Here is a 13,729-nt window from a genome sequence, read left to right on the forward strand (position 1 = left end):
AAAAGAAATTTTTTTGCTAAACAAGATAACCTTGGTATAATGGTTATGTGAAGCATAAAAGAGTTCAATTTCGTGAGCATAACAAATTTGAAGATGGAATTATCATTGATGATCGGGATCATGATGTGCATAATATTGCTCATGGTGATACAATTGTGAGTAAAGTTGACACTTATGTATCCATGTCAATGTGATGATTAAATCCAAGCTTAGGAAATGCTTGGATTCAATCGGTGTTCATTACTGATGATTATCCCTTGGAGAGATGTTGTGGAAGAGGTGGAGAAGTTGTTCGTTGAAGTAAAGAAATTGGTTTTTTGTTGATTTTAGGTGTCTTATCGAATTTTGGTGTTTTGTCTCGAAATCTTTGCAATTTTAGAATTCACGTCAAGGTAGAGATTTGTTAGAGTTTGACTTGAATTCAAAGTGACAAAAATTAATTAATATTTAAATTTGAGAAAATAAGAATCCTAGTTTGACTAAAAGTAGATAACTTTATTAAATAGATTTCTTCTTATTTAATTTTCTTTTGTAATAAAGTATATATCCCTATAACTGGATACTAAGGGTAAAAGGTTATACATCAAGTTTTTCGTTATTCAAAATCCTCTTGGGTTTTTCCTTTCGGGTTTTCTAAGTAAGTTTTGGTGTTCTTTATTTTTTATTGTATTTGTTTGTTTGTTGATAATCATTTTGATATTATAACAAATATTTGTTATATTTTAAGCTAAATTATAATTGGTAATTAAGTTGGATTTTATTGTAATTATAATGGTTGAAGATTACTTGGTAATTTGATTTATTTAATAAAGTAAATATTTATTTTAGGTAAGAATTCTTGTGGAAAAAGAGTTCTTATGAAAAAAATAATCATTGATGATCAAATATTGACTCTATAAATATATATATCTTAGACTTTAATGTTATGTGAAAGAAAATTATTTTGAAGAGATGTAATCTTTTTAGGATCTTTACAATTTTTTTGACGGGTTTATATTATAGAGATAATTTTGTCGAAGATACATGTGATATCATGTAATATAATGTATTTGTACTTTTCGTGTTCTCTACGTTTATAGTGGATTATTGTTCATCTCGCTCGCGGATATAGGCAATGCTAAACCACGTTACATTTCACTAGTGTTTCATTTCACTTCATTCTTTCATTACCTTAAACAAGATTGAACATGTTTTTATAGTTTTTTTTGTGATTTTCATGCAGAGGGTTATATATTTTGTATGAAGATGTGAATTCATGCACAGATGAAGATGTTCATGTCCTTGGGTTCATGCTGGTGGAATCTCAATCACCCCAAAACAATGAAGCCCCCTTTAGCGACAATATCAGCAAAAATAAAAAGCTAGTGGGAACTTAAAAAAAATCCTTCTATTTCTCTTTCTTACACTATAAATGTATTTGGACCTTTAATGTGACAAAAGAATTTAAATTGTGGTTACAGACGCTTTTTAGATTACGTTACGTTTATTACGATTGTGGACTTAACGGATGACGGATGTTATTACGGACATTATTGATATCGTGGTCATACAATAACGGTTTCAGACGATACTGTTACCGCTATGTAACAGCCGCTAGCTATATAATCAATCATTTAAGTTCCTAGCACCATGATAATCTTAATCAGAATACATCGAAATGAAGTTATACAAAATATTGTTGCATTCATCGTCGTGTTTATTTATACCTTTAAGCGACCTTGGAGCTCTCCTCTATCTCCATTTAAAACCACCAAAATGCTCACCGTGTGGTGAAAGAACCCATCAACATATCGCTTATTTCATCAACTTTTTTCTTCTAATTTTTTGGATTTTTTTTAGTTTTGATTTGGAGAAATTTCAAAGGTTGATGAATTAAAAGGAAAATGTGTTAAGAAAGGATCCGGAATTTTTAAATTTAAGTGTTTTCCAAAAATTTTAACAAATTTTTATAATTATTTAAAAAAAATATAATTTATTTAAAATTTAAAATTAAAATTAAATTGATGTAAAATATAGAAATTGTGATTAAATTTTTTATAATAAAAATAAATTGACGTTTCAATCATATTTTGAGAGTTACATTAAGCTTGCCAACGTACTGAGTAAATAATATAACAAATGTTATCATTTTACGATAAATCGATAGCGTTAATGAATAGAATTATTTTTCAAATCTTAATGATTAAAATGAAATTTTATTAAAATATTAATGGTAAGTGTAATTTACCCTTAAAAGATTATGAAAATCAGACGGTGGTTCTAAAATTCAATGTTTTTAAAATCGGACCGGATCTTGAACCAGTGAAGGTACTGGTTCAACCGTGGTTCAATCGGGTTGAATCGGATTTTATATAAAATAATATTTTTTTTAATTTTACATAATATTCAAAACAATATTAATATATATATATAACCGTTTTATAAGTTTACAATATTAAAATGTATAAAAATATCACAATTCATAACATATATAAGTTAAAAAACATAAAATCAAGTAAAACAAAATGATTCAAATCAACTACAACATAATATTTAAGGTAAAATATATTAAATAATAAATATAATTATATAACTATAATCAAAAAATAAATTAGGGGCTGAAAAAAAAAATCATAACTGACGATGTCTTTGATTTATTTAAAAAAAACAATCTCACATGACTAAGAAACATAGAAGAACATCCCAAAAGTCTAAAGAGTAAAAATATGAGAACAAAACAATCTCACATAACTAAGAAACATAGAAGAGCATCCCAACTGACTTCTATAAATACTAGAGGTAATTTGACATTCAAAATCATGGAGCCTTTTGGTGAGAATAGAGCAAATTATTCTTTCGTTTCAATTGAGCTTGAATTTCAGGCTTTAATCGAGCTTTTATTTTTTTTTTGAGTTCGAGCCTTTTCGAGTTCAAGTTTCAATATTATATTTCGAGTTGAACTTGATAATTTTTAGCTCGTGAGTGTTTAAGTCGAGTTGAGTTTACTTTTAAAGTTTTCGAGTTCGAGTCGAGCTCAACGGTAATCAAGTTTGATATTGCTCGTTTAACAAATGACGTCGTTTGATTTAAATTTTTTTAAAGAAAAAAAGAGAACCGGCAGTTCACATCGGTTTTATCATTTTCAGTTGGTTCACCCCGATTTTATCGGTTCTTTACCGATTCTGTGCACAACCGACTTTAAAAATTAACCGGATTGGATAGGCCACCAATTTATGATTCAACCGGTTAAACCGATCAGTTCAGTCTGATTTTAATAACATAGCTAAAAATCTCAAAATTTAATATCGGTTTGATAAAAAATACTATAAATCCCTTAACTATTTGTCTAATCATGAAGTCAATAAGCCAGAAACTAGGCAACTGTAGGAGGAGAGGGCTATCGTGGTCCTTCCTCGTCCCTAGGCAATTCACCTCAAACCAACGTCAACAGAAGATGAGGAAAAGAAATGACTACATCCATTAAAATGTTTCTCCCAACTTCAACTGAAAACTCCACTAGATATTAACTTTTTAGCACTGTTGAACCCAAAACAAAAACATTTGGTTTTGGTTGGTCCATTGTATCTCTTCCATTTTTTTCCATTTCTTCTGCTTTGTTTCAACCCTCAAAAGACTTTTTTTTTCTTTTTCTACATCGTAGTATTAAGAAAAATCGAAACTTTGAGCTGAATTCTCCAAGAGATTCTTTTTCTACAATCTTGATTCCCAAAACTTCCTCTTTTATGTTTTTTCCCGGGTTAATCAAAGAAAGAAATTGTAGCTTCTTATTGTTTGAGAAGGAAAGTTGAAAGTTCCTTAATTGTTGGGTTATCTATGGCTTCTGCTTCTGTTCTGTTTGGAGCCACTGGTTTGGGTTCAGTGGCTCGGGTTAAGTCTCCAAAGCTCTGTGTGAAATCTTCTTTAGACACTAATGTTTCTGACATGAGTGTTAATGGTATTTCTCTCTCTATTTCTCCTGTGTTTTTCATTTGCCTTATTTCTGGGCTCTTCTGGATTCTGGTATTCTTGTTATTCTAATTTTTATGTGTTTCTTTTTGGTAGATAACATATTGAATTATGTTTAGTTTAGCCGAATTTACAGGGATTTGGAATATGAAAATGGGGTTTGCTTTATCTTACTTGCAAAGTGCTATCTTGTAAATTGTTTGATCAGCTTGATTTGCCTTTTTCATCTTGGAAGTAAAGGAGGAATGTGTAATGAATTGAGGTTATTCTTGTTGAAAAAAAACGGTGCACATGGGTGCACATGACTTTGTCTGAAAGGTGCTGTTTTTGTTGGAATAAAAATGATAAAATTCTAAATTTTACTCATTGTAATTTAGGATATTTATAAATTAATCCTTAAGTTTCAACTATAAATACCTTAACTCATTTAGCTTTAAAATCATCCCAAAGCATTCTAACTTTCTTCCAATACTAGAGAGATTTTAGAGAGTTTATTGAGAGTTGTTTTCTCCTTTTTATCTAGAGAGAATTATCATTGTTTTTTCCTTAGTAGATCGAGAGAGGTTGTAATTTCTATTTTCTCATAGTGAAATTCTTCTACCGTTGTCCGTGGTTTTTACCCTAAATATTTTAGGGGTTTTTCACGTAAATTTTGTGTCTCTTTTATCTTCATTTTTATTTTCTCAAATTATCAGTTGCGATTTTGCTCTATCCGATAGTCGTCTTCCGCAACAATTGGTATCCGAGCTAGATTAGAGTGTGTAATATCTGCTTATTGTCTTTGTGGTTGCCACCAAAAGGTGGATCCTCCAACATAAGAAAGTAAGAAGGTATTACACATTCTTTGAAGGTTCCAGAGAACTATTCACGATAGTGAAATAGTGGGAGCTATCTGTAATAGAAGCTATGACAACGAAATTTAATATTGAAAAATTCAATGGGAGAAATTTCTCACTGTGGAAATTGAAGATGAAGGCCATCCTGAGGAAAGACGGGTGTCTAGCGGCTATCAATGAAAGGCCGGTGGATTTCGCAGATGACAACAAATGGAATGAGATGGACGGAAATGATATGGCAATCTTTCATCTAGCATTAGCAGATGAAGTATTGTCAAGCATCGAGGAGAAGAAGACAGTTAAGGAGATATGGGATCATCTCACCAAATTGTACGAGGCCACATCGTTGCACAATAAAATTTTCTTTAAAAGGAAATTGTACACTCTACGTATGCCAGAATCTACTTCAGTGACAGAGTACTTAAATACACTGAACACCTTATTTTCTCAGCTTACAACCTTAAGCTGTAAAATAGGAGAACAAGAACGTGCTGAACTTCTACTTCAAAGTCTACCGGATTCGTATGATCAACTCATCATCAACTTGACAAATAGTAATGTCACCAGTCTAGTCTTCGATGACGTTGCAGCTGCTGTTCTACAAGAAGAAAATCGGTGTAAGAACAAGGAAGACAAACAAGTAAATCTGCAACAAGCAGAAGTGTTGATAACGACGAGAGGGAGATCAACAGAACGTGGCCAAAGCAGCAGTCACAAACATGGTAGATCGAAGTCCAGAAGCAAAAAAATTTTAAAGTGCTACCACTGTGGAAAGAAGGGTCACTTGAAGAAGGATTGTTGGAGTCTCAATAAAAACTCTAATCCACAAGGCAATACCGCAAACACTTCAGATGATGGAGATGCTCTATGCTGTGAAGCGTCAACTACCGTGGAAGGCAGAAAAAGATTTGCAGATATATGGCTCATTGATTCAGGAGCAACATATCACATGACCTCAAGAAAAGAATGGTTCCATCATTATGAACTTGTCTCAGGAGGATCTGTCTATAGTTGCAATGATCATGCCTTAGATATCGTTGGCGTGGGAACCATCAAATTGAAGATGTATGATAGAACAATTAAAGTTGTTCGAGATGTGCGGCACGTGAAAGGCCTGAAGAAAAATTTATTATCCTACGGATTGTTGGATAATAATGCAAGCAAGATTGAAACACAGAAAGGAATCATGAAGGTGTTCCATGGAGCGCTTGTGGTGCTGAAAGGCGAAAAGATAGCTGCAAACTTGTACATGCTGAAGGGAGAGACTTTGCTAGAAGCAGAAGCCTCTGTTGCCTCATGTAGTTCAGATTCTGCAATGCTATGGCATAAGAAACTTGGACACATGTCAGAACAAGGAATGAAAGTCCTTGTGGAGCAAAAGCTACTTCCCAGCTTAACAAATGTATCACTTCCTTTGTGTGAGCATTGTATAACAAGTAAGCAACACCGGTTGAAATTCAACACATCAAATTCTAGAGGCAAAAGTGTTCTAGAATTGGTTCACTCTGACGTATGGCAAGCACCGGTCATATCCCTAGGCGGAGCAAAATACTTTGTCTCATTTATTGACGACTACTCCAGGAGATGTTGGGTGTACCCTATTAAGAAGAAGTCAGATGTGTTTGCAACTTTCAAAAACTTCAAATCGCGGGTGAAACTTGATTCTGGAAATAAGATCAAGTGTTTCAGAACAGATAATGGAGGAGAATACACAAGCGAAGAATTTGATGACTTTTGCAAGAGAGAATGCATCAAAAGACAGTTCACAGTGGCGAACACTCCTCAACAAAATGGAGTGGCAGAGCGGATGAACAGAACCTTGTTAGAAAGAACAAGAGCAATGTTGAGAGACGCATACCTAGAAAAATCATTCTGGGCAGAAGCAGTCAATACCGCCTGTTATTTGGTGAATCGAGCTCCATCAACTGCAATAAAGCTGAAGACACCAATGGAGATGTGGACTGGTAAACCAGTTGATTATTCAAACCTCCATGTATTTGGAAGTATTGTATACGTGATGTACAACGCCCAAGAAATTTCAAAGCTGGATCTAAAATCTAGGAAATACAAATTCTTGGGGTATGCTGATGGAGTAAAGGGGTATCGCTTGTGGGATCCCACTGCCCGCAAAGTGATCATTAGCAGGGATGTTATCTTTGTAGAAGATAAGCTACAAAGAAAAGAAGACGATGATAACGCTGAAAAGTAGAGACTACTCAGATACATGTGGAAAAGAGTTTGAAGAAGGAGATTCTTCTGAAGCAGAACCAGCACATGATGAACAAGAACCAGAGAGTTCTGAAGCTCCAACAACTCGTCAATCAGATCGTGTGAGAAGACGTCCCAATTGGCACTCGGATTATGTTATAGAAGGTAATATTGCATACTGCCTTTTAACAGAGGACGGTGAGCCATCAACATACCAGGAGGCAATAAACAGCTCAGATGCTTCACTGTGGATGATGGCGATGCAAGAAGAAATCGAAGCCCTTCATAAAAATAATACATGGGACCTTGTGACACTACCACAAGGAAGGAAGCCAATTGGTAACAAATAGGTCTTCAAAATCAAGCGAAATGGTGACGATCAAGTTGAGAGGTATCGTGCAAGACTGGTTGTCAAAGGATATGCTCAAAAAGAAGGTATTGATTTCAATGAAATATTTTCTCCTGTGGTTCGACTAACAACAGTTCGAGTAGTTTTGGCAATGTGTGCTACATTGGACTTACATCTAGAGCAGCTAGATGTTAAAACAGCTTTTCTTCATGGAAATCTTGAAGAAGAAATTTATATGCTCCAGCCTGAAGGTTTTGAAGAAAAAGAAACGAAGAACTTGGTTTGCAGGTTGAACAAATCTCTGTACGGTCTAAAGCAGGCGCCGAGGTGTTGGTATAAGAGATTTGATTCTTTCATTATGTGCCTTGGATATAATAGACTTAATGTAGACCCTTGTGCTTATTTCAAGAGATCTGGTGATAACGATTTTGTTATATTGCTGTTGTATGTAGATGACATGTTGGTTGCAGGACCCAACAAAGATCATATTGAAGAATTGAAGGCACAACTGGCTAGGGAATTTGAAATGAAGGACTTGGGATCAGCAAACAAGATTCTAGGGATGCAAATTCACCGAGATAGAAGTAATAGGAAGATTTGGCTTTCACAAAAGAATTACTTGAAGAAGATCTTGTCACGATTCAACATGCAAGATTGTAAGCCAATTTCTACCCCTCTTCCTATTAACTTCAAATTATCCTCCAGTATGAGTCCTAGCAGTGAAGAAGAGAGGATGGAGATGTCTCGAGTACCGTATGCATCAGCAGTGGGAAGTTTAATGTTCGCTATGATATGCACAAGACCAGACATTGCACAAGCAGTGAGAGTGGTTAGTCGATACATGGAGAATCCAGGCAAAGAGCATTGGAATACAGTAAAGAGGATCCTGAGATACATTAAAGGGACCTCAAATGTTGCATTATGTTACGGAGGATCAAACTTACTAATCAATGGGTATGTAGATTCTGACTATGCAGGGGATTTGGATAAAAGCAAATCTACTACAGGATATGTGTTCAAAGTTACTGGTGGAGCTGTAAGCTGGGTTTCAAAATTGCAGTCAGTTGTGGCTAATCCACAACAGAAGCAGAATATGTACAGCTACACAAGCCAGTAAAGAAGCAATTTGGTTGAAGATGCTATTGGAGGAACTTGGGCACAATCAAGAGTATGTCTCTTGTTTGCGACAGTCAAGCGCCTTGCATCTAGCAAGGAATCCAGCATTTCATTCAAGGACAAAACACATACGAGTTCAGTACCATTTCATTCGTGAAAAGGTGGAAGAAGGGACGGTAGATATGCAAAAGATCCATACCAAAGACAATATAGCAGATTTCATGACGAAGGCGATCAACACTGATAAATTTACTTGGTGTCGATCCTCTTGTGGCCTGTCAGAGACGTAAGCAACATAAAGGTACAAGGTAGAAAGAATGGTGTGAAGATATGATTTTCCAATCAAATCTTCAAGTGGGAGATTGTTGAAAAAAATGGTGCACATGGGTGCACATGACTTTGTCAAAGGGGAGCACCGAAAGGTGCTGTTTTTGTTGAAAAAAAATGGTAAAATCCTAAATTTTAGTCATTGTAATTTAGGATATTTACAAATTAGTCCTTAAGTTTCAACTATAAATACCCTAGCTCATTTAGCTTCAAAATCATCCCAAAGCATTCTAGCTTCTTCCAATACTAGAGAGATTTTAGAGAGTTTCTTGAGAGTTGTTTCATTTTATCTAGAGAGAATTATCATTGTTTTTCCTTGGTAATCGAGAGATGTTGTAATTCCTATTTTCTCATAGTGAAATTCTTCTACCGTTGCCCGTGGTTTTTACCCTAAATATTTAGGGGTTTTCCACATAAATTTTGTGTCTCTTTTATCTTCATTTTTATTTTCTCAAATTATCAGTTGCGATTTTGCTCTATCCGATAGCCGTCTTCCGCAACAATTCTATAGGGAGATTGCTTAGAGTTCTTGGTTCTTATCATTTAAAAGATCAATGGTACCGGATACTGATAATAATGTTGAGAAATTGTAGTTCTAAAAAGGTTGAATTGAAGTTTTCATGTCATCATGGTAGATAATTGGATTGTTTATTTTGCAGCTCCAAAGGGATTGTTTCCACCTGAGCCTGAACGTTATAGTGGACCGAAGCTGAAGGTGGCTATTATCGGAGCTGGCCTTGCTGGCATGTCGACGGCTGTTGAGCTCTTGGATCAAGGCCATGAGGTTTTTCTCATCTCTAAATAGCTGTTTTTTGCAATATATTAACCAGATTGGCGTTTCAGTAAGAACAAGAATTACCATGAAGAACCATAATTTTACCGTTTTCAGTTTCGGATAACCCATTTCTGTAAACTTATTTCCTTAAACAAACATGGTTTAGTGATAATTCAATATAGTGGCAGTAATTTGATATTTACTTCGCTTTCTTCAGGTTGATATATATGAGTGCAGGCCTTTCATCGGAGGTAAAGTAGGTTCTTTTGTTGATAGAAAAGGAAACCACATTGAGATGGGGATGCATGTTTTCTTTGGTTGCTACAACAATCTATTCCGTTTGATGAAAAAGGTGAAGCGTCGGCCTAGTTATAGATTCTCATGGTCATTTGATATTGTATTATTCATGCCAATATATTTATAGGAAAGCATGTTAAATTTTGCAAGGAAATAGGATTTTTGTATCATTCATGCCATATATTGAATACCTACGTGCCACTCTCGTATCCAAGTCCATGTAACGTAATATTATCATTTAAATATAGGTTCAACTGTTTCTCTGGCTTCTAATAGTGTTTTTTCCTTGATCCCTACTTGATCTTAGGTGGGTGCAGATAAAAATCTACTTGTGAAGGATCATACTCCACATTCGTAACAAATGGGGCGAAATTGGTGGTATGGTTTGTGCTAAATTTATATTCTAAGATAATAAATTTTCCGTTAGGATCTTACTTTAAAAAAATCGAACTAAAAAGGTCATTCTTTTAGTCATGCTTTCCTTTGTTCAATTTTATGACTTTGAGTTTGGATGCAGAACTTGATTTTAGATTTCCCGTTGGAGCTCCCATACATGGGATTAATGCCTTTTTAACTACAAATCAACTGAAGGTTTTCTACTATCATTTTCTTGTTCATAATTATTGCTACCGCCACAGTCATATCATCAATGACATTTTGAAGACATGTTTTATCGAATTCTTAAGTTGTATAGGCTACAGTTTACCTTTCCTTAATAGAAGTTTTGTTTTCATTTCCCGAGCTAAACTAGATGGTTCTCAAGCTATTTGATTAACATTTTTCAACTGCAGACTTACGATAAAGCAAGAAATGTCGTGGCACTTGCCTTAAGTCCAGTTGTGAAGGCTCTTGTTGATCCAGATGGAGCGTTGAAGGATATCATAGATTTGGATAGTGTATGTAAGATGAACTGATTTGAGAAAATAATGATATCGATATTTCTCTAACAGCAGATTACAACTTTAAAGGAAGGATTAGTACAAAAATAGGAAAGTATCCCTAAAAATTAAGAACTACAATTAGAGACATATTTACACTAGGTTAACTCCTAAAAATAAGGAAGAATATTCAATTCCTTAATTCTAGGATTTCCAACACTCCCCCTCAAGTGTGTAGATATTTATCAATCCCAGCTTGCCAATAAAATCTTCAAACACGTTCTTACTCAGACTTTTAGTTAGCAAGTCTGCAACTTGTTGCTTAGTAGGAAGATAGATGATACGAACTTCTCCTGAATTTACCTTCTCTTTGATGAAATGACGATCTAGCTCCACCAGTTTAGTCCGATCGTGATGAACTGGGTTATGTGCTATACTGACAGCAGCTTGATTATCACAACATATCTTAATAGGTTGAACATAAGGTACTTTAAGTTCCTTCATTAATCTTTGTAACCAAATTCCCTCACATATACCATGAGATAAAGTTCAATATTCTGCCTCTGAACTGCTACGAGCCACAACAAACTGTTTTTTACTTCTGCATGTCACAAGATTGCCCCACACATAGCTACAATAACCACTTGTAAATCGTTTTTCACTCACTAATCCTGCCCATTATGCATCAGTGTAAAGTTCATAGCACGACTGGTATTTTTCTTGAAATGAAGACCTTTACCCGATGTTCCCTTCAAATACCTTAGCATCCTGTAAACTGTCTCCAAATGTTTTTCCTTTGGAGCATGCATATATTGACTGATGACACTTACCCCGAATGCAATATCAGGTCGGGTGTGAGATAGATAAATAAGTTTTCCCACGAGTCGCTGGTATCTCCCCATGTCTACTTCTTCCCCATCATTTTCATTGCCTAGTTTAGAATTGAATTCCATTGGGGTCTCGGTAGGTTTACAACCTAGCATGCCAGTTTCAACCAATAAATCAAGAACATACTTTCGTTGGGAAATAGAGATGCTTGTCCGAGTCTGTGCTACTTCCATGCCAAGGAAGTATTTGAGATTCCCCAAATATTTAAGCTCAAATTATGTGCTGAGGAAGTCTTTTAGTTTCATCAACTCACTCGAATCATCCCTGTTAGGATAATATCATCAACATAGACGATAAAAATAGAGTATTTCCCACTTCCCGAGTGTTTGTAAAATAGTGTATGATCTGCTTGCCCTTAGGTGTAATTCCTGCTAGTCATAGCCTTGGTAAAACAACTGAACCAAGCTCTTGGGGACTGTTTCAGTCTGTATAGGGACTTCTTTAATCTGCATACTCGCCCTTTTTCTTCTTCAAAACCTGGTGGAAAGTCCATATATACCTCCTCGCTCAAGTCTCCGTTGAGGAATGTATTTTTTCAAGTTGTGTTAAGAGCCAATCAAGGTTGACAGCCAAGGAAAGGAGCACTTGAACAGTATTGAGCTTTGCAATGGGGGCAAATACCTCATCATAGTCGAGATCATAGGTTTGAGTAAAACCTCTTGCCACAAGCCGAGTCTTGTGTCGATCAATACTCACATCAGGCTTAATTTTTGTGGTGAAAATCCATTTACAGCCCACGGTTTTCTTCTCTTCTGGCTGATATGTAACTTCACATGTCCCATTATTTTTGAGAGCATTCATTTCTTCAAAAACATGTCTCCATTCGGTTGATTTCAAAGCCTCCTTCACATTTCTTGGAGTCTCTACACTGTCAATATTAGTTACAAAAGTTTTGTAAGCTTTAGATAAATTTCCATAGGATACAAACTGAGAGATTGGATGTTGAGTACAAGTTCTTGTGCCTTTACGAACAGCAATGGGAAGGTCCATATTCGACGAGCTAGGAGATTGGTCTGGAACAGGACAGTCCTCGGAGTTGGATGAATTTGGCACTGCTGCTATGTCATTTTTAGGAGGGAAATGTTTTCGAGAATAAACAATGATTTCTAGAGGCTATAGATGGGGTGTTTCAGAGGGATTAGGTTGCAGAAGCTTACTTCCAATGGGGATTTCATCATTGGGAAGTTCATCTCTCTCTAGTGGAACACTCAAATCTGGTGTTATGAGGACAGAGTCATCCTTAGAATTTTGTGTGACAGGGGTGTTAAGGATAGGCTCAGGGGGTATAATAAGAAGAGTACGAAGAGTCTCATCTTCACTAAGAGTCTCCCCTGAAGATGAGTGACAGAAAAATATGGTTCGTTTTCAAAAAAAACGTGACATCACGAGAGACAAATATGCGATGCAAGGTGGGTGAGTAACATTTCTATCCTTTTTGTGTGGATGAGTAGCCAACAAAGACGCATATGTGTGCTCGGGGATCAAGTTTGGATTGATTAGGTTGGTGATTATGTACAAAGGCTTTATAACCAAGTATCTTGGCTGGTAGGATAGGAACACGAAATAGGGGGAAGGTTTTTTGTAGGGCATGTAAAGGAGTTTGGAGATTAAGAACTCTAGAGGGCATATGGTTTATTAAATAACATGCAGTAAGGACAACCTCCCCCATAGGTATTTTGAAACTTTCATGGTAAACATCAAGGCTCGAGCAATAACTAGTAAGTGTCTATTTTTTCTTTCTGAGATCCCGTTTTGTTGAGGTGTGTCAGGACAAGAGCTTTGATGAATGATGCCTTGTTCAGAGAGATAGGGGATTAAAACATAATTGAAATACTCCCTTCCATTATCAGTGCGGAGCGTGTGTATGTTTGAGTCAAATTGGGTTCGAATCATGGAGTGGAAATTATGGAATATTTTTGGTGTTTCTGTTTTTTCTTTTAGGAGGTAAACCCAACATACTCTAGTATGGTTATCAATAAATGTTATAAACCATCTAGGACCCGTGATGTTTTTTACACGACTTGGCCCCCATAGGTCACTATGAATCAAAGAGAAATGTTTGGATTGTATATAAGGCTTCAAAGGATAGGGAACACGGGTATGTTTTGAC

At 35.6% G+C, this 13,729-nt stretch overlaps 1 pseudogene; it reads left to right on the forward strand.

Moving 5' to 3' along the window:
- Window positions 1-3,599: 3,599 nt before the first annotated feature.
- LOC120189799 overlaps window positions 3,600-13,729 on the forward strand; it is a 31,831-nt pseudogene continuing 21,701 nt past the window's right edge.

Source organism: Hibiscus syriacus, unplaced genomic scaffold (assembly GCF_006381635.1).
Source record: "Hibiscus syriacus cultivar Baekdansim isolate YM2019G1 unplaced genomic scaffold, ASM638163v2 tig00116959_pilon, whole genome shotgun sequence".
Classification (NCBI taxonomy): Eukaryota; Viridiplantae; Streptophyta; class Magnoliopsida; order Malvales; family Malvaceae; genus Hibiscus; species Hibiscus syriacus.